The sequence below is a fragment of the Artemia sp. Qi Xiang Cuo genome, chromosome 14 (assembly GCF_049724085.1).
Source record: "Artemia sp. Qi Xiang Cuo chromosome 14, ASM4972408v1, whole genome shotgun sequence".
Lineage (NCBI taxonomy): Eukaryota > Metazoa > Arthropoda > Branchiopoda > Anostraca > Artemiidae > Artemia > Artemia sp. Qi Xiang Cuo.
The window spans coordinates 32,346,685-32,370,364 of record NC_142807.1 but is presented as its reverse complement, the minus strand read 5'-3'; the positions used below and the strand labels follow the sequence as shown (position 1 = coordinate 32,370,364).

The 23,680-nt window shown below is 33.4% G+C and overlaps 1 pseudogene; it reads right to left on the bottom strand.

Annotated features, from left to right (window-relative positions):
• Positions 1-22,171: 22,171 nt before the first annotated feature.
• Positions 22,172-23,088, bottom strand: LOC148944375 (uncharacterized; annotated as a pseudogene).
• Between the last annotated feature and the right edge of the window lie 592 nt (positions 23,089-23,680).

Here is a 23,680-nt window from a genome sequence, read left to right as displayed (position 1 = left end):
CAAGTGATGTTTGATAAGTATTGTCAATTTAAAATAGGATCTAATGTCCCCCCTCGTCCCCCCCCATTTCTGAGGACAGGGAGGGGAGGAGTCAATTTTGGAGGCCCGAAGGAGTTGTTAACTCGGGTAATTTGTTATATATTTGAAAAATGCCCAAGGACGAATCGGAAATGCATTTTTTCTTTACATGGTGTTTATTCAATTGAAAGCAAGGAATTCTGTTAAATAAATATTTATTTTTTTACGTTCATTTGAAAGTAAGGAGTTCTGTTAAATAAATAATTGTTATACCTTTTAAAATAGCTTTACGAGGTTTGACGGACTCCGTCATTTCATTCCGTGTGATTTTTTCTTTAAATGGTGTTCGTCCAATTGAAAGTGAGGATTTCTGTTAAATAAATAATTCTTATATTTTTTCCGTTCAATTGAAAGCGAGGATTTCTGTTAAATAAATAATTGTTATACCTTTTAAAATAGCTTTACGGGGTTTGAGGGGCTCTGTCGTTTTATTCCGTGTGATTTTTTATTTACATGGTGTTCGTTCAAAAAGTGAGGATTTATGTTAAATAAATAATTATTATATTTTTTACGTTCAATTGAAAACGAAGATTTCTGTTAAATAAATAATTGTTATACCTTTTAAAATAGCTTTACGGGGTTTCAGGGGCTCTGTCGTTTTATTCTGTGTGATTTTTTCTTTACATGGTGCTCGTTCAAAAAGCGAGGATTTCTGTTAAATAAATAATTCTTATATTTTTTTCCGTTGAATTGAAAGCGAGGATTTCTGTTAAATAAATAATTGTTATACCTTTTAAAATAGCTTTACGGGGTTTGAGGGGCTCTTTCGTTTTATTCCGTGTGATTTTTTCTTTACATGGTGTTCGTTCAAAAAGCGATGATTTCTGTTAAATAAATAATTCTTATATTTTTTCCGTTCAATTGAAAACGAGGACTTCTGTTAAATAAATAATTGTTATACCTTTTAAAATAGCTTTACGGGGTTTGAAGGACTCTGTCGTTTTATTCCGTGTGATTTTTTCTTTACATTGTGTTTGTTCAAAAAGCGAGGATTTCTGTTAAATAAATAATTGTTATACCTTTTAAAATATCTTTACGGGGTTTGAGGGTCTCTGTCGTTTTATTCCGTGTGATTTTTTCTTTACATTGTGTTCGTTCAAAAAGCGAGGATTTCTGTTAAATAAATAATTCTTATATTTTTTCCGTTCAATTGAAAGCGAGGATTTCTGTTAAATAAATAATTGTTATACCTTTTAAAATAGCTTTACGGGGTTTGAGGGGCTCTGTCTTTTTATTCCGTGTGATTTTTCTTTACATGGTGTTCGTTCAAAAAGCGAGGATTTCTGTTAAATAAATAATTGTTATAACTTTGACTATAGCTTTACGGGGGTTTGAGGTACTATTCCGATTTTTTTATTGCGATTGTTTCTTTACATAACGATCGTACAGTTTAAAGCAAAGAATCATTTTAAATTAATAATTCTTTTATTTTTTTCCGTTAAATTGAACGCGAAGATTTATTTTAAACAAATAATTTTTATAACTTTCAAATTAGTTTTACGGGGTTTGACAGACTCTGTCGTTTTATTACCTGTGTTTTTTTTTTTACATGGTGTTCGTTAAATTTAAAGCGAGGATTTCTGTTAAATAAATAATTCTTATATTTTTTCCGTTCAATTGAAAGCGAGGATTTCTGTTAAATAAATAATTGTTATACCTTGTAAAATAGCTTTACTGGGTTTGAGGGGCTCTGTCGTTTTATTCCGTGTGATTTTTCTTTACATGGTGTTCGTTCAAAAAGCGAGGATTTCTGTTAAATAAATAATTGTTATACCTTTTAAAACAGCTTTACGGGGTTTGAGGGACTCTGTCGTTTTATTACGTGTGATTTTTTCTTTACATTATTTTCTTTAAATTGAAATCGATGGATTCTTGTAAAAAAAAAAATCAAATAATTTTTGACTTCAAATTAAAGCGAGGAGTTATGTTAAATAAATAATTTTTATACCTTTTAAAATAGCTTTACGGGGTTTGAGGGACTCTGTCGTTTTATTACGTGTGATTTTTTCTTTAACTTGTTGTAGTTAAAAAAGAGAGGAGGTCGGTTAAAAAATAAAGTATTTTATTTTTTCCGTTCAATTGAAAACGAGGATTTCTGTTAAATAAATAATTGTTATACCTTTTAAAATAGCTTTACGGGGTTTGAAGGGCTCTGTCGTTTTATTCCGTGTGATTTTTTCTTTACATGGTGTTCGTTCAAAAAGCGAGGATTTCTGTTAAATAAATAATTCTTATAACTTTTAAAATAGCTTTACGGGGTTTGATGGACTCTGTCGTTTTATTCCGTGTGATTTTTTATTTAAATAGTGTTCGTTCAAAAAGCGAGGATTTCTGTTAAATAAATAATTCTTATATTTTTTCCGTTCAATTGAAAGCGAGGATTTCTGTTAAATAAATAATTGTTATACCTTTTAAAATAGCTTTACGGGGTTTGAGGGGCTCTGTCATTTTATTCCGTGTGATTTTTCTTTACATGGTGTTCGTTCAAAAAGCGAGGATTTCTGTTAAATAAATAATTGTTATACCTTTTAAAATAGCTTTACGGGGTTTGAGGGACTCTGTCGTTTTATTACGTGTGATTTTTTCTTTACATGGTGTTCGTTCAATTGAAAGCGAGGATTTCTGTTAAATAAATAATTATTATATTTTTTTTGTTCAATTTAAAGCGAAGATTTCTGTTAAATAAATAATTGTTATACCTTTCAAACTAGCTGTACTGGATTTGAGAGACTCTGTCGTTTAATTCCCGGTGATTTTTTTTTTACATGGTGTTAGTTCAAATTTAAGCGAGGAGTTCGGTTAAATAAATTATTATTATATTTTTTAAGTTCAAATTAAAGCGAGGACTACTGTTAAATAAATAATTGTTATACCTTTTAAAATAGCTTTACAGGGTTTGATGGACGCTGTCGTTTTATTCCGTGTGATTTTTCTTTACATGGTGTTCGTTTAAAAAGCGAGGATTTCTGTTGAATAAATAGTTGTTATACCTTTTAAAATAGCGGGGTTAAATTTACGGGGTTTGTGGGACTCTGTCGTTTTATTCAGTGCGAGTTTTTATTTACAGAACGTCAATTTAAAAAGCGAGGATTCCTTTTAAATAAATAATTCTTTTTTTTCGTTCAATTTAAAGAAAAGTTTACATTTAAAATATTAAACTCTATAAGTGTATATTCAGCTGTTCGGGGTTTGACGTATTAATCTGATTCCTTCAGTGCTATTTTTTCTTTACATGGTAACTGTAAAGATTAACTAAATAAATCCTGTTAAATTAATAATTCTTTGATTTTTTTCCGTTAAATTGTAAGAGAGGCATTCTTTTAAATAAATAATTGTTATACCTTTTAAAATATTTTTACAGGTTTTGACGGACTCTGTCGTTTTTTTAAGTGTTATATTTTGTTTTCATGGTGTTCGTTAAAAAAGCGAGGATTTCTGTTAAATAAATAATTCTTAGATTTTTTCCGTTCAACTGAAAGCGAGGATTTCTTTTAAATAAATGATTGATATACCTTTTAAAATAGCTTTATGGGGTTTGAAGGACTCTGTCGTTTTATTCCGTGTGATTTTTCATTTAAATGGTGTTGGTTCAAAAAGCGAGGATTTCTGTTTAATAAATAATTCTTATATTTTTTCCGTTCAATTGATAGCAAGGATTTCTGTTAAATAAATAATTTTTATACCTTTTAAAATAGCTTTACAGGGGTTGAGGGTCGCTGTCGTGTTATTACGAGTGATTTTTTCTTTAAATTGTGTTCGTTCAAAAAGCGAGGATTTCTGTTAAATAAATAATTCTTATATTTTTTCCGTTCAATTGAAAGCGAGGATTTCTGTTAAATAAATAATTCTTATACCTTTTAAAATAGCTTTGAGGGGTTTGAGGGGCTCTGTCGTTTTATTCCGTGTGATTTTTTCTTTACATGGTGTTCGTTCAAAAAGCGAGGATTTCTGTTAAATAAATAATTCTTATACCTTTTAAAATAGCTTTACGGGGGGTTTGAGAGACTCTGTGTAAATATTTATCGGAGTTTTATTTTTTCTGTTCAATTATTTTCAGTGTAAGCCAATATAATTACCACATTCTTTTATTCTAACTTAACTTGTAGGAATAGAGTTTCGGTTACTATTGAGCCTTACGTGCCTGAAATCATGAATTAGAATATTTAATTAGATGTTTGGGATTTTCAGACATAGTTTTTTAAATGTTCATGGGTGTTAGGTTTCTGGAGGGTTTTATGACTCCACTGAATTCACTTGGTCTTAGGACTCATCCCCCCTAGCCATAACTCCATTCAACCTTGAGCGAAGATATAAAAGTTTGATGAAGTATTTTTCTAATTAACAACTACATTAATAACTTCCAAGATGATAGGACTGCATGACACAGAATTTATCATTTTGAAAAAATCATCCGGTGGTGTTATATTTTAATATGCATTTTTATTATTGTCTATGGAACTCGAAGAAATTGACTGTTATCATTGGATAGTGAACTATAACATGTTTGAGTATGATAAAAGCTTGTGGAGTACTACATTACGTCATATAAACAGACTGTGATTCTACGATAGAGTATTACCACCACTTAATAATGCTGGTCGGGAACTGAGAAATGTTCAGGAGGAAGTCAGTGAAATTTGCAGCTTTTTCGGGGTTGAAGCGCTCTACGTAAAGGGCAATGTACCTACAGATAAAGTTTTAATTCAAAAGTGTGACCCTAGGATTCCACTTTTCAATCTAGAAGAGTTTAAGTGTCCTAAATTTGAGGGGGGATATCACCGTCCTGAAGACGAGGTTAGTTTCTTCTCACAGTGGATACCGAAGAACATACCTGATCGTGATAAATCCATAAGACATGTTAAAAACTATTCTATATCATGGGACCATCGTTTGTGGATGTTTAAGAGTGAACTCTAAGTACTATTTTTATGTAAACATTTTTTGTTTTTTTTTTCAAAAAAAAAAATCTGTTAATACGTTTAAGCAATAAATATCTTTAAGCTTAACCCGTCTTTATTCTTTAGAATAGTTCTATTGTAAGCAAGTAACAAACTCTTTCCTGAAGTCACCTCTTGGATACACAATGCAGAAACTTAATTTAAGAAACTATGAAAAAATTGTAAGTAAGTAAGTAACAAATTCTTTCTTGAAGTCACCTCTTGGATACACAATACAGAAATTTTCATCAAAGAAATAATGAAAGAATTGTAAGTAAGTAGCAAATTCTTTCTTGAATTCACCTGCTGGATAAACAAAGACATTTCGTTCAAGAAATTATGACAAAATTCTAAGTAAGTAACAAACTCTTTATTGTTTTCACGAGTTAGATATACGATGTAGAAATTTAATTCAAAAAATTATGAAAAAATTTATTAGAAAATTCTCAGTAAGTAACAATTTCTTTCTTGAAGTCAACTCTTGGATACACAATACGGAAATTTCATTCAAGAAATTATGAAAATATTTGTAAGTAAGTAACAAACTCTTTATTGATTTCACCTCTTGGATATACAGTACAGATACTTCATTCAAGAAATTATGAAAAAATCGCAAGTAAGTAACTTTTTTTTCTCTTTATCACAAACAATTTTCACTTAGCTACAAGATGTAGAAATTTAATTCAAGAAATTGTTAAAAAATTCTCAGTAAGTAACAATTTCTTTCTTGAAGTCAACTCTTGAATACACAATGCGGACATTTAATTCAAGAAATTATGAAAAAATTGTAAGTAAGTAGCAAACTCTTTCTTGAATTCAACTGTTGGAAAGAAAAAAGACATTTTGTCCACGAAATTATGACAAAATGCGAAGGAAGTAACAAACTCTTTATTGTTTTCACGAGATAGATATACGATGTAGAAATTAAATTAAAGAAATTATGAAAAAATTCTCAGTAAGTAACAATTTCTTTCATGAAGTCAACTCTTGGATACACACTACGGAAATTTCATTCAAGAAATTATGAAAATATTTTTAAGTAAGTAACAAACTCTTTATTGATTTCACCTCTTGGATATAAAGTACAGATACTTCATTCAAGAAATTATGAAAAAACCGCGCGTAAGTAGCTTTTTTTTCTCTTTATCACAAACAATTTTAACTTAGCTACACGATATAGAAATTTAATTCAAGAAATTATGAGAAAATTCTCAGTAAGTAACAATTTCTTTCTTGAAGTTAACTCTTGGATACACAATACGGAAATTTCATTCAATAAATTATGAAAAAATTGTAACTAAGTAGCAAATTCTTTCTTGAATTCACCTGTTGGATAAACAAAAAGACATTTCGTTCAAGAAATTATGACAAAATTCTAAGTAAGTAACAAACTCTCTATTGTTTTCACGAGTTAGATATACGATGTAGAAATTAAATTCAAGAAATTATGAAAAAATTCTCAGTAAGTAACTATTTCTTTCTCGAAGTCAACTCTTGGATACACAATATGGAAATTTAATTCAGGAAATTATTATAAAATTTTTAAGTAAGTAACAAACTGGTTATTAATTTCACCTCTTGAATATACAGTACAGATACTTCATTCAAGAAATTATGCAGAAATTGCAAGTAAGTAACTTTTTTTTCTCTTTATCACAAACAATTTTCACTTAGCTACACGATGTAGAAATTTAAATCAAGAAATTATGAAAAAATTCTCAGTAAGTAACAATTTCTTTCTTGAAGTCAACTCTTGGATACACAATACGGAAATTTCATTCAAGAAATTATGAAAAAATTGTAACTAAGTAGCAAATTCTTTCTTGAATTCACCTGTTGGATAAACAAAAAGACATTTCGTTCAAGAAATTATGACAAAATTCTAAGTAAGTAACAAACTCTCTATTGTTTTCACGAGTTAGATATACGATGTAGAAATTAAATTCAAGAAATTATGAAAAAATTCTCAGTAAGTAACAATTTCTTTCTTGAAGTCAACTCTTGGATACACAATACGGAAATTTCCTTCAAGAAATAATGAAAATATGTGTAAGTAAGTAACAAACTCTTTATTGATTTCACCTCTTGGATATACAGTACAGATAGTTCATTCAAGAAATTATGAAAAAATTGCAGGTAAGTAACTTTTTTTTTCTCTTTATCACAAACAATTTACACTTAGCTACACGATGTAGAAATTTAATTCAAGAAATTATGAAAAAATTCTCAGTAAGTAGCAATTTCTTTCTTGAAGTCAACTCTTGGATACATAATACGGAAATTTCATTCAGGAAATTATAAAAATATTTGTAAGTAAGTCACAAGCTCTTTATTGACTTCACCTCTTGAATATACAGTACAGATACTTCATTCAAGAAACGTGATTAAACACGTTCTTAAACAAGGTTAATTTAGACGAGGTTACGTGCGCGCACGTAACCTCGTCTAAATTAACCTTAAAAAATGAAATAAAGCTATGTCGACTTTGCATGTCTCTCTCACTTTGTATGCACCGTCGTGGTATGTAACCACTCACCAATCAATTTATTGTATATTGAGCAACCCCCGATGTCTCTGATTGGTCCCTAAAAATGGGTGTTGTCTAAAAAACCAGTCTGGCTGAAAACGTGGAGTTTTCGTACTGCTCACTTTTTGCAATTTGTAGGAACCAGTGGGGAATCCCCGTTCGTTTGGAAAGGTGCCAAGGAAAGGCATGCAAATAGCATGTAGTTTCAAAACGTGTTTAATCACGTTTCTTGAATGAAGAATCTGTACTGTATATTCAAGAGGTGAAATCAATAAAGAGCTTGTTACTTACTTACAAATTTTTTTATAATTTCTTGAATGAAATTTTCGTAATATGTATCCAATAGTTGACTTCAATAAAGAAATTTTTACTTACTGAGAATTGTTTAATAATTTCTTGAACTTAATTTCTAAATCTTGTAGGTAAGTGAAAATTGTTGTGATAAAGAAAAAAAAGTTACTTACTTGCGATTTTTTCATAATTTCTTGAATGAAGTATCTCTACAGTATATCCAAGAGGTGAAATCAATAAAGATTTTGTTACTTTCTTACAAATATTTTCCTAATTTCTTGAACGAAATTTCCGTATGGTGTATCCAAGAGTTGACTTCGAGAAAGAAATGGTTACTTAATGAGAATTTTTTCATAATTTCTTGAATTTAATTTCTAAATCGTCTTTTTAGCTCTTGAAATCAATACAGAGTTTGTTACTTACTTAAAATTTTGTCATAATTTCTTGAACGAAATTTCTTTTTGTTTATCTAACAGGTGAATTCAAGAAAGAATTTGCTACTTAGTCTGAGAATTTTTTCGTAATTTCTTGAATTTAATTTCTACACCGTATATCTAACTCGTGAAAACAATAGAGAGTTTGTTACTTACTTAGAATTTTGTCGTAATTTCTTGAACGAAATGTCTTTTTTGTTTATCAAACAGGTGAATTCAAGAAAGAATTTGCTAAATAGTTACAATTTATTCATAATTTCTTGAATTAAATTTCCGTATTGTGTATCCAAGAGTTGACTTCAAGAAAGAAATTGTTACTTACTGAGAATTTTTTCATAATTTCTTGAATTAAATTTCTACATCATTTAGATAAGTGAAATTTGTTTGTGATAAAGAGAAAAAAAAAGTTACTTACTTAAGATTTTTTCATAGTTACTTGAAATAATTATATATACTGTATATACAATAGTTTAAATTAATCAAGAGATTGTTAATTAATAACAAAAATTTTAAAAATTTCTTGAATGAAATTTAAGTATTTTGTATCAAAGAAATGACTTCAAGAAAGAAATGGTTACTTACTGGGAATTGTTTTCATAATTTCTTGAATTTAATTTCTACATCGTATGTCTAACTCATGAAAATAATAAAGAGTTTATTACGTACTTAGAATTTTCTAATAGTTTCATGAACGAAATGTCTTTTTGTTTATCCAACAGATGAATTCAAGAAAGAATTTGCTATTTAGTTACAATATTTTCATAATTTCTTGAATGAAATTTCCATATTGTGTATCCAAGAGTTGACTTCAGGAAAGAAACTGTCACTTACCGAGAATTTTTTAATAATTTCTTGAATTAAATTTCTACATCGTGTAGCTAAGTGAAAATTGTTTGTGATAAAGAGAAAAAAAAGTTACTTAATTGCTATTTTTTCACAATTCATTTAATGAAATACCTGTACTGTATATCCAAGAGATGAAATCAATAAAGATTTTGTTACTTACTTACAAATATTTTCATAATTTCTTGAATGAAATTTCCGTATTGTGTATCCAAGAGTTGACTTCAAGAAATACATTGTTAATTACTGAGAATTTTTTAATAATTTCTTGAATTAAATTTCTACATCATGTAGCTAAGTGAAAATTGTTTGTGATAAAGAGAAAAAAAAGTTACTTACTTGCTATTTTTTCATAATTTCTTGAATGAAGTATCAGTACTGTATATCCAAGAGGTGAAATCAATAAAGAGTTTGTTACTTACTTACAAATATTTTCATAATTTCTTGAATTAAATTTCCGTATTGTGTATCAAAGAGATGAGTTCAAGAAAGAAATTGTTACTTACTGAGAATTTTTTGATAATTTCTTGAATTAAATTTCTACATCTTGTATCTAAGTCATGTAAACAATAAAGAGTTTGTTACTTACTTAGAATTTTGTCATAATTTCTTGAACGAAATGTCTTTGTTTATCCAGCAGGTGAATTCAAGAAAGAATTTGCTACTTACTTACAATTTTTTCATAATTTCTTTATTGAAAATTTCTGTATTGTGTATCCAAGAGGTGACTTCAAGAAAGAATTTATTACTTACTTACTTACTTACAATTTTTTCATAGTTTCTTAAATGAGGTTTCTGCATTGTGTATCCAAGAGATGACTTCAGGAAAGAGTTTGTTACTTGCTTACAATAGAACTATGCTAAAGAATAAAGACGGGTTAAGCTTAAAGATATTTATTGCTTAAACGTATTAACAGATTTTTTTTTTGAAAAAAACAACAACAAATGTTTACATAAAAATAGTACTTAGAGTTCACTCTTAAACATCCACAAACGATGGTCCCATGATATAAAATAGTTTTTAACATGTCTTATGGATTTATCACGATCAGGTATGTTCTTAGGTATCCACTGTGCGAAGAACCTAACCTCGTCTTCAGGACGGTGATAACCCCCTTCAAATTTAGGACACTTAAACTCTTCTAGATTGAAAAGTGGAATCCTAGGGTCACACTTTTGAATTAAAACTTTATCTGTAGGTACATTGCCCTTTACGTAGAGCGCTTCAACCCCGAAAAAGCTGCAGATTTCACTGACTTCCTCCTGAACATTTCTCAGTTCTCGACCAGCATTATTAAGTGGTGGTATTACTCTATCGTAGAATCCCAGTCTGTTTATATGACGTAATGTAGTACTCCACAAGCTTTTATCATACTCAAACATGTTATACTTCACTATCCAATGATAACAGTCAATTTCTTCGAGTTCCATAGACAATAATAAAAATGCACATTCAAATATAACACCACAAGATGATTTTTTCAAACTGATAAATTCTGTGTCATACAGTTCTATCATCTTGGAAGTTATTAATGTAGTTGTTAAGTAGAAAAATACCTCATCAAACTTTTATATCTTCTCTCAAGATTGTATGGAGTTATGGCTAGGGGGGATGAGTCCTAAAACCATCTGTATTCATTGTGAAGAGGAGTCATAAAACCCTTGGAAGTCATTGCGGGAAGGAGTCATTGAACTCTCGGTAACTGATAAATTCTGTGTCATACAGTCCTATCATCTTGGAAGTTATTAATATAGTTATTAAGTAGAAAAATACTTCATCAAACTTTTATATCTTCGCTCAAGGTTGAATGGAGTTATGACTAGGGGGATGAGTCCTAAAACCATCTGAATTCATTGGAGGGAGGAGTCATAAAACCCTCCAGGAACCTAACACCCATGAACATCTAAAAAACTATGTCTGAAAACCCAAACAGCTAATTAAATATTCTAATTCATGATTTCAGGCATGTAAGGCTCAATAGTAACCGAAACTCTATTCCTACAAGTTAAGTTAGAATAAAAGAATTTGGTAATTAAATTGGCTTACACTGAAAATAATTGAACAGACAAAATAAAACCCCGATAAATATTTACACAGAGCCTCTCAAACCCCCCGTAAAGCTATTTTAAAAGGTATAAGAATTATTTATTTAACAGAAATCCTCGCTTTTTGAACGAACACAATGTAAAGAAAAAATAACACGGAATAAAACGACAGAGCCCCTCAAACCCCGTAAAGCTATTTAAAAGGTATAAGAATTATTTAGTTAACAGAAATACTCGCTTTCAATTGAACGGAAAAAATATAAGAATTATTTATTTAACAGAAATCCTCGCTTTCTGAACGAACACCATGTAAAGAAAAATCACACGGAATAAAACGACAGAGCCCCTCAAACCCCGTAAAGCTATTTTAAAAGGTATAACAATTATTTATTTAACAGAAATCCTCGCTTTCAATTGAACGGAAAAAATATAAGAATTATTTATTTAACAGAAATCCTCGCTTTTTGAACGAACACCAAGTAAAGAAAAAATCACACGGAATAAAACGACAGAGTCCCTCAAATCCCGTAAAGCTATTTTAAAAGGTATAACAATTATTTATTTAACAGAAATCCTCGCTTTCAGTTGAACGGAAAAAATATAATAATTATTTATTTAACAGAAATCCTCGCTTTTTGAACGAACACCATGTAAATAAAAAATCACACGGAATAAAACGACAGAGGCCCTCAAACCCCGTAAAGCTATTTTAAAAGGTATAACAATTATTTATTTAACAGAAATCCTCGCTTTCAATTGAACGGAAAAAATATAAGAATTATTTATTTAAAATAAATCCTCGCTTTCAATTGAACGAACACCATTTAAATAAAAAATCACCCGGAATAACTTGAAAGAGCACATCAAAACCCTTAAGGATATTTTAAAAGTTATAACAATTATTTATTTAACAGAAATCCTCGATTTAAATTTAACTGAAAAAATATAAGAATTATTTATTTAACAGAAATCCTCGCTTTCAATTGAACGAACACCATGTAAAGAAAAAATCACACGGAATAAACCGACAGAGTCCCTCAAACCCCGTAAAGCTATTTTAAAAGTTATAAAAATTATTTATTTAAAAGAAATCCTCGCTTTTTTAACGAACACCAGGTAAATAAAAATCACACGGAATAAAACGACAGAGCCCCTCAAACCCCTTAAAGCTATTTTAAAAGGTATAAAAATTATTTATTTAACAGAAATCCTCGCTTTCAATTGAACGGAAAAAATATAAGAATTATTTATTTAAAAGAAATCCTCGCTGCTTGAACGAACACTATTTAAATAAAAAATCACACGGAATAAAACAACAGAGCCCCTCAAATCCCATAAATCTATTTTAAAAGTTATAAAAATTATATATTTAACAGAAATCCTCGATTTTTGAACGAACACCATGTAAAGAAAAAATCACACGGAATAAAACGACAGTGTCCGTCAAACCCCGTAAAGCTATTTTAAAAGGTATAACAATTATTTATTTAAGAGAAATCCTTGCTTTCAATTGAACGGGAAAAAATATAAGAATTATTTATTTAACAGAAATCCTCGCTTTTTGAACGAACACCATTTAAAGAAAAAATCACACGGAATAAAACGACAGAGCCCCTCAAACCCCGTAAAGCTATTTTAAAAGGTATAACAATTATTTATTTAACAGAAATCCTCGCTTTCAATTGAACGGAAAAAATATTAGAATTATTTATTGAACAGAAATCCTCGCTTTTTGAACGAACACCATGTAAAGAAAAAATCACACGGAATAGAACGACAGAGTCCCTCAAACCCCGTAAAGCTATTTTAAAAGGTATAACAATTATTTATTTAACAGAAATCCTCGCTTTCAATTGAACAGAAAAATATAAGAATTATTTATTTAACAGAATTCCTCGCTTTAAATTGAACGAACACCATGTAAAGAAAAAATCACAAGTAATAACACGACAGAGTCCCTCAAACCCACTAAAGCTATTTTAAAAGGTATAACAATTATTTATTTAAAAGAAATCCTCGCTTTAAATTGAACGGAAAAAATATAACAATTATTTATTTAACAGAAATCCTCGCTTTCAATTGAACGAACACCATGTAAAGAAAAAATGCATTTCCTATTCGTCGTTAGGCATTTTTCAAATTTATAACAAATTACCCGAGATAACAACTCCTTCGGGCCTCCGAAATTGACTCCTCCCCTCCCTGCCTTCAGAAATGGGGGGGGGACGAAGGGGACGTTAGATCCTATTTTAAATTGACAATACTTATCAAACATTACTTGTGTATTATACAGATCATATATATCATTGCCCCTTTTTAAATATTAATCAAATAATTCTGATTATAATGTCTGATTTTTTGTCTGCTTTTCAAAATGTTCGTATTTGGAAGACTGTCAGTTAACACTAAGCTGTAAATTGGGTAACCCTCTCGCAATAACAATAGGTTTAGCAGTGATTAAATCTCATTGTCGACGACAATTCAATCAGATCAGAGTAGTGGTAATGGAGTACCTTTTCGCAAATTGAGTTAGCTTCTATTTCATAGACAAAATATTTGAATTCCTTTTATTCAAATCACCTATCAAGTTATCAAAAAATATATGAACTAGAAATCTGGTCTGTAAATTGTGTCAGAAAAACTTGTCCTTCATAACGCGTTATGCAAGGTCCAGAATAAAACAGAAAGGATACTGTATGTGGAGTAACCACATGCAAATACAGGTTTAGAAAAAACTGGAATAGTGACAACAAAATAATTGATATATATTCACAGCTAAACAAGATGCGCTGGTTTTCTAACATGGGCTTACCCTAAAAAGACATATATACCATGAACTAGAAAATCTGGTAAATTGCGTCAGAAAAAACTTGTCCTTCATCAAAGTGAAAGACAAGTCCTCAAAAGTATAAGACCATATCTGGTTGGCTTAGAAACATATTTGGTTGGCCCGGGAAAAGGTCAAGGAACGTAAAGGCCCCAAATAATACAAGAAAGACCATAAAGTGGTAGAAGTATTACCTATATGCATGGAGTTAGTCACTCTCTTTGAAAAACCAAACCAGACTATACCCATCAAACCAGATTATACCTACCAGAAACCTGTTTGGTACAGGGGCGTTGGCAAATTCCATATGCGGTTACTACTCTCATCTATATTTACCAAACATTTAATCATACCATTCTCAATCTGCATTCATAAGAACTTACATCAATAAAGAAATAGCTGCAGATTAAAAGGACAGGAACGAAAAAAGGAGCAATATGAACTATGCCTCTCAAAATGTCAAATAATTTGGAATTCAACTGGAAGCATAATACTCTGAATATTCAGCAAAGATTATATTACCCAACAACGAATACACAATGTATAAATAGAAATTAAGGGCAAGAAAGTAGTTACAGGTAAAAATAAGATGGCAATCCAAAATAAGCACAATAAAAATCGGTAAAACCGCTATAAATAGATACAATTGAAATAGTTTTCTTATTATTTTCTTAGATCTTCTCAGTTGGCGCAAAAGGAGACATTGTTACCTCTCTAAGACAACCTCTTTAGAGCTTTTTATCAAAGAACTTAAAAAAATGGCGAAAGGGGTTTCCCTCATTCGCACCATATGCCCTATATAAAACGATCGACTGCTTTTAAGTTCATTAGTCAAAAGTGGCTGTTTCGTCTTTTCAGAGGCAACGCTATAGCGTTGCCTATAGTAAAGGCCATAAGGCTCCAATATTTTATTATTATTTTTTTCCCAGAGGCACTTCATATAGAAGGGGTCGTCGCGTAAACTTCAGAGGGGGCTCATTCGATTGAAAATTGGAAGTTATAGTGCCCTTTTTAAGAGTCGAAAGTAATCGGAGGGCAAATTGCCCCCACGCCCTTTTTCCCAAATGCATCCGGTAAAATTTTTGATATCGCCATTTTGTTAAAAATAGTTCAAAGATCACATAACAAAAACTTCGGTGTCGACACAACCCCACAAGGCCCGAGGACAAGCGTTGTAAGTTATACCCTGGGGCATATATGGCTCTTATGGAAGGAATGCTCGTATAAACTTCAGAGAGGGCTCACTTAATTGGAAATGAAAGTTCTAGTGCACTTTTTAAGAGTCAAAAGAGATCGAAGGGTAACCAGCCACCCCACGCCTTTTTTCCCACTTACATCCGATAAAAATTTTGAGATAGCCATTTTATTAGAAATAATTCAAAGATCATATAAGAAAAACTCCGGGGTTGACGCAACCTCCCCCAGGGTCCCGGGGCAGGTGTTGTAAGATATGCCTTGTAGGCATATATGGCCATGGAGGCGTATAAGGTTTATTTGTAAGGGGTGGTCGTATAAACTTCAAAGGTGGCTTATCTGATTGGAAATTGAAAGTTCTAGTTATCTTTTTATGAGTCAAATGTCAACGAAGGGTATCTACCCCACACCCCCTGACACAAACACCCTCTTTTTCCCAAATGCATCAAATAAAAATTTTGAGATAGTCTTTTTGTTGGAAATAGTCCGACAATAAACTAACAATAACTTTTTTTAACATATCGCCCCCCCCCCACAGCCACGGGAAGGGTTGTAAATTATGCTGCGGGGGCATATAACCTTTTTATGTAACAGGTCGTCGTATAAACTTTGAAGGGACTCAAATGATTAGAAACTGAAAGTTCTAATTCACCTTTTAAGAGTCAAAAGTGATCCGATGGCGACAAGCCCCCACCTCCCAACCTTCTTTTCCCCAAATGCGTCCAATCGAATTTTTATATAGCCATTTTGTTAAAAACAGACGAAATATAATATAACAGAAACCCTAGGGATAAAGCAGCCCCCCCCCCCCGTCCGACTCCGGCGCAAGTGTTGTAAAATGTACCCTGGGGGCAAATAATGTTTTTATGGAAGGGATGGTCGTAAAAACTTCGAAGGGGGTATATTCGATTGTAAATCATAATTTCTAGTGCCCTTCTCAATAGTCGAAAGTGATCAGATGGCAGCTAGCCCCCCTGTCCCCCAAGGCCCTTTTCCCCAAATGGATCCAATCAAAATTTTGAGATAGCTATTTTATTCAAAATAGCCTAATGATCAAATGTCAAAAACTTTGGGGTCGACACATCCACCCCGAGCCAGGGGAAAGTGTTGTCAGCTACGCCCCAAGGGCACATAAGGTTTTATGTAAGGAGTGGTCGCATAAACTTCAGAGATAGCTCGTTTGATTGGAAATTGAAAGTTCTAGTTATCTTTTTAAGAGTCATCAAAAGTGATCGGAGGGTATCTACCCTCCCCCCAACACCTTTTCCCCCAAATAAATCTGATAAAAATTTTGACATAGCCATTTTGTTCAAAATTCAAACTACTATAAATTAGGGGTCGAGAAATCCTTCATATCACCCGGGACAAGAATTGTAGCTTATGTAAGTTGTACGTTCTTAAGAATCAAAAGTGATCAAAAAGTAACAAGACCCCCCCCCCCCTCTCCCCTTGTGCATTTTTCCTCAAAACATATCTTATCAAAATTTTGAAATTGGCATTTTGTTCAAAATAGTCCAAAATTCAAATTACTATAACTTAGGGGGTTGATAAATCTTTCCTAGCCCCTGGGGGAAGGATTGTAACTTTTTTAAGTTTCCTGATATTAAAACATATGGTTCTCCGGAAAGGGTAGTCGTATTGACTTTGGAGGGGGCTCATTTGATCAGACATTAAAACTTCTAGCTCTTTTTTAAGAGTCAAAAGTAATCAATGGCAAACTAGCCCACGCCCCACTTTCCAAAGGGCATTCGGTCAAATTTGGAGATAGTCATTTTTTTCAAAACAGTTCAAAGGCCAAATAACGATGCTTCCGGGGTTGACCCCCTCAGCCTTGGGGAGACGGCTCTGAGTTTCGGAACTTAAATATTGTTACTTTGATACTTTTTTTACTTTGATATTGGGATTGAGTGATTTACGTGGTAACTTTGATTTATAGTGCAAGGGCTATAAGTTGTGCAAATTGGTTATTGTTACTTTGATATTTTGTTTACTTTGATATCTTTTTAACTTTGATCCTTTGCTTTTTTTTATACTTTGGTACTTTGATATTGTTACTTTGATACTAGTTTTGACGCTTTGATGAAAGTTTGATGTTAAAAAAAATCCTATTTTTAAATAAGGAGTTTTTTTAAACTTGAAACTTTTTGCAGTAAAAAAAACGAACAAAAATTAATTAAAAAAACTTTCCGAAAGATTTTCCCCAATTCTTTCCGAAAGAATTGTGGTGTACTTCTAATGAATGGTATCTTCACTACAAACAAGAGTATGGCTACTGCCCATTTCTCAAACGGTAAAAGTATCATCCTCTTACTTAACCCTTTCAGTCACCATGTTCTCACATGAGAACATCACAGCTTCGCTTGGTCTTCTTGGACCCTGTAGGTGGCAGCGATACTCGAGTATGCGCTCCATAATAATAAGTAATGCGAAAAGACACTGGCGAAGTTTCAAACCGATGATGCTAAATTCTGATTTTTAGCAGTATTTCGAAGTTGTTGCACATCCGTACTCGAAAGAATGGATCTACCAGGTATGTTTTCATGCATTTTTTTTACCAGATTTACCATGAAAATACGCGAAAAAAGGGGTTCATTTGTCCTTTTCAGTTAGTTACCCCATCTATAAAAAAGTTTACCTCGCTAGTGCGTTGGATAGATGCCGCAGATTTTTTCGAAGTAGCGTGTTCTTGGGTAAGGACAGTGTGACTTGATACTAACTTTTCTAGTTCAATAGCAGCATATATGGTACAGTCAGAGTAACATACTTTTGTTAGTATTATTTGAAAAAATCTGTGATAACTTTTTCCTGTCAAGTCGCTATTCTGGAAAAGCGACTCACTATCTTCTTTTCCAGGTCCATCCAATGATCGACCACGTCGAGTTCGTCACGCTGACATACTGAATGTCTTGGACGCGATCGACTCAGACCTTTCAGAGTTATCGGACCTACCAAACTCAGATGACGAAGGTGAAGATTGGGCGTCAGTAAATCTATCGCAGCCACACGATACGGATGAAGATTCATTATCGGAAGTTGAGGATGATGAGCCGCTCCTCCCCCGCCTCCGAAAAATCGAAAACGCAGACTCGTATGGAAGAATGCGATCTTCTCGAAAGTTATCAACAATGCCGACCCGGCGCCGCCGCCACTTGGTCCCGAGGAGTCTATAGACTACTTCAAAGAATATTTTGATAGTGAATTTTATGAGTTAGCCGCCGAGATGACCAATCTTTATTCTGTACAGAAAACCGGCTCAAGTTTGGGTACAACAGCCTCTGAAATAAGAAGGTTCATAGGTATTCATATAGCGATGAGTGCTTTTAAATTCCCAAGGTATCGCATGTACTGGGGTAGTCGGACTCGGATACCTCTAATAGCAGACGCCATGAACTTCAATAGGTTTTCGCGTCTCCGAAATTTGTTTCATCTGGTAGATATCCTCTCTAAAGACCCGGAGAACACCGATCGCGTATGGAAGGTTCGTCCGGTTATAGACCGGGTCCTGAAAAAGACAGAAAGCATCGTACCTTCTGAGTATGTATCAGTCGACGAGCAAATTGTGCCGTACACCGGTGCATTGGACATAAAACAGTATATCAGGGGGAAGCCAACACCGTGGGGCATAAAAATCTTTATGCTTTGTAACAGTAACGGCATCATACTCACTTTTGATGTTTACCAGGGTAAGAAAACTATCCTGACGGAAGAGCAGAAGCAGTTCGGACTGGGACCTGGAATGGTACTAGCTCTAGCTGGTCGCGTCCAGCTTCGCCCGCATACGAAAATATTCTTTGACAACTTTTTTACGAGTATTCCGCTCCTTGAAGAGCTTGAACGGAAAAGTATGTATGGCACCGGCACGATCAGAGCGAATAGAGTTCTTGGCGCAAAGTTGGAATCTGATACGTCTCTGAAAAAGAAAGGAAGGGGGCGTTCCACGAGCTAGTGAGTGGAGAAGTATGTCTGATCAAGTGGATGGACTGTAGATCGGTGATAGTCGCTTCTAACATGATTGGAAGCGGCAACGTAAAAAACGTGATAAAGTGGTGTAAGAAAACGAAGACAGAGGTACAAGTGACGCAGCCGGAAGCTATTGCGGCTTATAACCTGAGTATGGGTGGGGTTGATAAGCTTGACCAGATGGTATCCTACTATAGGACCCTCATTCGATCAAAAAAATGGACTTTGAGACTCGTATTCCATTTGATCGATCTTGCTGTAGTCAACAGTTGGCTTGAATATGTCGAGATTTGCAAGGCACAGAATATGAGACAAAAGAACATTGTCGATTCGTTCACCTTCCGACTCGACATAGCAGAGACTCTCATTATGTCTGAAGACACTCCTAGAAGAAGAGGCCGACCCAGATCTCTTCCTTCAAGCGAAGAGGAGGAGAGTGATGAAGAAGACTCGGTTGCCGAAAATCGTAGGAAACGAAAACTCAAATTTCGTAGGCCCTGCTCCGCCGTGAAGAAAGATTCCTTTGCTCATTGGCCAGAAAAATTTGCCGCCCAAAACAGGTGTAAAAATGCCCCCTGTATCATGAAGACTAGGTTCATGTGTACCAAGTGCAACGTCCCACTTTGCCTGGAAGAATCGCGAAACTGTTTCGCACAGTTTCACAAACCTAAAGAAACGTAAAAGGATCATTGTCAATTCAGTTTCTCGTTTTTTGTACTATATTTGAAGTCTCAGTTTTTCATTGGTTTTATACTGTATTTGAATAAATTTGGTCACACTGTCCTTGCTCAAGTACATGGTGGAAAAGAAAGAAGACGTTCAGAAAAAAATCTGAAAAAATTCCTGGTAAGTACTTATCCATCACATGGTTGACTTTCGCTACTCTCATAATTTTGACCTTCCAGGCTAAAATTCGTGACTGAAAGGGTTAAAGAACCAATTCTCTTACTTAGCTGGCTACAAATTTCAGCAACATTAGTTAATCTTTTTTATTATTATAATTGGGAGAACAGAATTCAAAGTCAAGTGAGAATTGTATTAAGGATTGGTTGTTAGACCGTGGTTGTCTTCAGGGAGAAAGGGTTATGTAAATTTAATAAATAGCGTCTTCCTTACAAACAAGAGTGTGTCTACTGCGTGTTTCTCTAACGGTAAAAGTATCATTCTCTTACTTAAATAACCAATTCTATTACTTAGAATTACCATTCTCTTACTTAAGTGGCTACAAAGTTCTGCAAAATCAGTTTACCATTTTTTATTATAAGTGGGAGCACAGAATTCAAACACAAATGAGAACTGGATTAAGGATTGGTTGTTAGACGCGGTCGTTTTCAGGTAGCAGGGGCTATGCATTTCTACTGAATGGTGTCTTCACTACAAACAAGATTATGGTTACTGCCTTTTTTAAAATATTTTCTTTTGTTCTTATTACAACATTGAAAACAAAATGAAAAATGCAGTGAAACCAGACCAGAATTTACCAATAAACCCGCTAGGCCCTGCGGCTTTCATTATTCCCGAAGTTTTGGGGATTTCCCCGAAAATCTTGTAAGAACGGAGCGGCAAAACGCTTGAAACTTAGGCAATCAAAAACGAACAGAAATTAATTAAAAATAAAAATTTTCCGAAAAAGCAGATTTCTAAAGAAAAGCAAACGAAAACTCAAAACAAGCAGAAATTACTTTTAAAGAATAAATGAAACCCAAAACTAACAGAAATTGTATAAACAATTGGCAAAAAACATGCAGCAAGTACTAACATAAATGAGTAAATAAATTTTAAAACGAGTAAAGCTTAAATTGGATATACAACTAAAGCTTAAAACGAACAAAAATGTTTTGCTATTGAGGTATAAATCCAACCCAAAACGAACGGAAATTAAATAAACAATCATAGCAAACAAACACAGAATGGTTACTAATATAAGTGAGTAAATGGATCTTAAGACCAGTGAAACTTAAATTGAAGATGCAAATCCAGCTCGAAACGAACAAAAATCTCTACAAAGAAGAATTTGGGTTTTGCCTTCCTCTTTCACTGTAAATGTCTAAAACCCACTTCGTCATTGGCGCTTCACTGAAAACGAATTATGTTAAAAACATTTTCTGTTTGTAGGCTACTTATTGAAAATAAACATAAAAATTACAGTAGAATAAAATTTTGAACTGATGAGCTTACAATAATTAATATCATTATATATCGAATATATAGTTTAATTTTATTAGTACTTACCAAGACTGTTCAATACAAATACAGCTTCACTACAAACAAGAGTTTGGGTTACTACCCCCTTCCATAACTATAACAGTCTAAACCCTACTACGTTATTGGTGCTTCACTGAAAACGAATTATATTACAAATATTTTTTCCCCCAGTTATTGCAACATTGAAAATGAAAACAAAATTACAGTGAAATAAAATCTTGAGCTGATAATCTTTCAACAATTAATCGCATCATATATCAAACATTCAATTCTATTTTATTTGTACTTTTCAAGGATGTTCAAGACACATACAGTTTTCAGTAAAGCGGCAATGATGCAGTAGGTTTTATTTTTACAGTGAAAGAGGGAGGCAAAGCCCAAACTCTTCTTTGTAGAGATTTTTGTTCGTTTCAAGCTAGATTTGCATATTCACTTTAACTTTCACTCGTTTTAAGATTTGTTTACTCATTTATATTAGTAGCTATTGTTTCTTTTTCAGATTTATTTTAAAAATTAATCTCTAAAAAAGACGTTGTTGATTTTGTTTGCCAAAAGTGAAAATTCAGAATTGGTCTGAGCCAGCTATATTTAACCCTTGAATACGCAAGGTGCTTGGACAACACTCAAATATAGCGTTCGTACATCAGCACGAAGAGGACGTTTTGTTAAAGAGTCAGGGTCAAAACTAAAAGGTGTACACAAAGTTTCTGCACACAATAATCAACTTGTCAAATACGTTTTCGGCACAAACAACACAAGTAGTAACTTTTCACTCAAACCTCCCGTTAGATTTAACAGCAGTGCCACCGATAGATCTTCCACGCATAAATTATTGTTTGGCTTCATGTATGAAAACCGATTGGCGCGGAAAGGACTGGAACCGAGCAAAATTGTCCTTGGTAAGTCGGTGCTCTTGCACATAATTTACATTACAATCATAGCAAATTCCACTAAGGTAGCCTATTTTCACAGCGTTGTGTCCGTAAATGTTTCTGAAAATGACCTTTAAATTGTTCATTTTCGGGTTTGACACGCTTTGTTCCTGGCTTTTTAACGGATCAGGCTACAGCTTGTATGGTCATTTTCCCCCTTGGGACAGAGTGCACACTTGACACTGTTCGATTGACATGGTGTTTCTCTCTTTGATTCATAGGGTCCTGCACAACGGGAGCAGCACGGTTGATTGCAGCAGTCTCGAGCCAGATGTTCGAAAGACTGACACCTGAAATACCTTTTCGGAATTTCTTTGAAAGTCTTTACTTTGACGTGAGTGTACTCATCGTACATACCTTGCTGGATAACCCCGTCAAGTGATGAGGCATCTGCAAAAACAAGTCGAACTGCCTGTGAAGTGCCATATCTTTTAGCTTCTGTAACACGGGGGCTACCTGCTATTATCTCTTCTTGGATAGTACCTGGCGGGACGAATTTTGCAACAGCCATGAGCTTTTCTCTATGGTATTTGACTTTAATGTCAGGCATCTTAGATAACGACCCGCTTAGGGCTTCGGCGGCAGAGTCTGTTTTGATATAAGCTACTAGGCCAAACTTCGTCTGCTGAACCTTCTGCACATGCTCAGGGTAATAAACTCCTCGATAATAAACTCCTCGATGTTTCTGGTTTGAACACGACTCAGTCTTTTCCGGGGCTAGACCATTAATGAACACCCTATTGAGTGGTTTTAAAGCCGCTGGGAGAGGGGGCCATTCGGAAGTCTGGAGTAGAGCAGCTTTGCATAAATCAGAACATTATGTCTAGTTTTTCGACACACTCATTTACGCGGACTGTAATGGATGTGATCACATCCTCTAGAATACGGGGGATTTCAAAGATTTTTCATACCGTGAACCTGACTTTAAGCTCACTGTTATTGAGTAGAGATTTGAGTAGCGAATTTGAGACCTTCTTTCTTTCGATTTTTAATGTATGTATTCGCAATATAATTCAGCTCATCATGGGCTCCACGACTTTGTTCATGAGTAAAGAACTTGACGCCAGTGTGCTGATTACTGAATCTTTCGTAATTTCCTGACGCCTCAAGCATGTTTGAATGAAGTTTTGTACCGGAGAATATATTTACCGATAAATTGCCATCGCTGACAAATACGTAATTAAATCCGAAATCACCAAAGAACATGGGAAGTGTAATGATCCCTTCACCTATTCCCCACAATATGCGGGTAACTGAATACCGGCGGGTACAGCACAGTTATTGCTGAGGATTCTTTACCCTCTTCTGCTTGTTCCCAGTAAATTCAGCTGCATCTTAATGATATGGCAACAAAGATGGTGTTATATGGAATTGCAAAATAGATGACGTGGCAGTCTATATGAGAA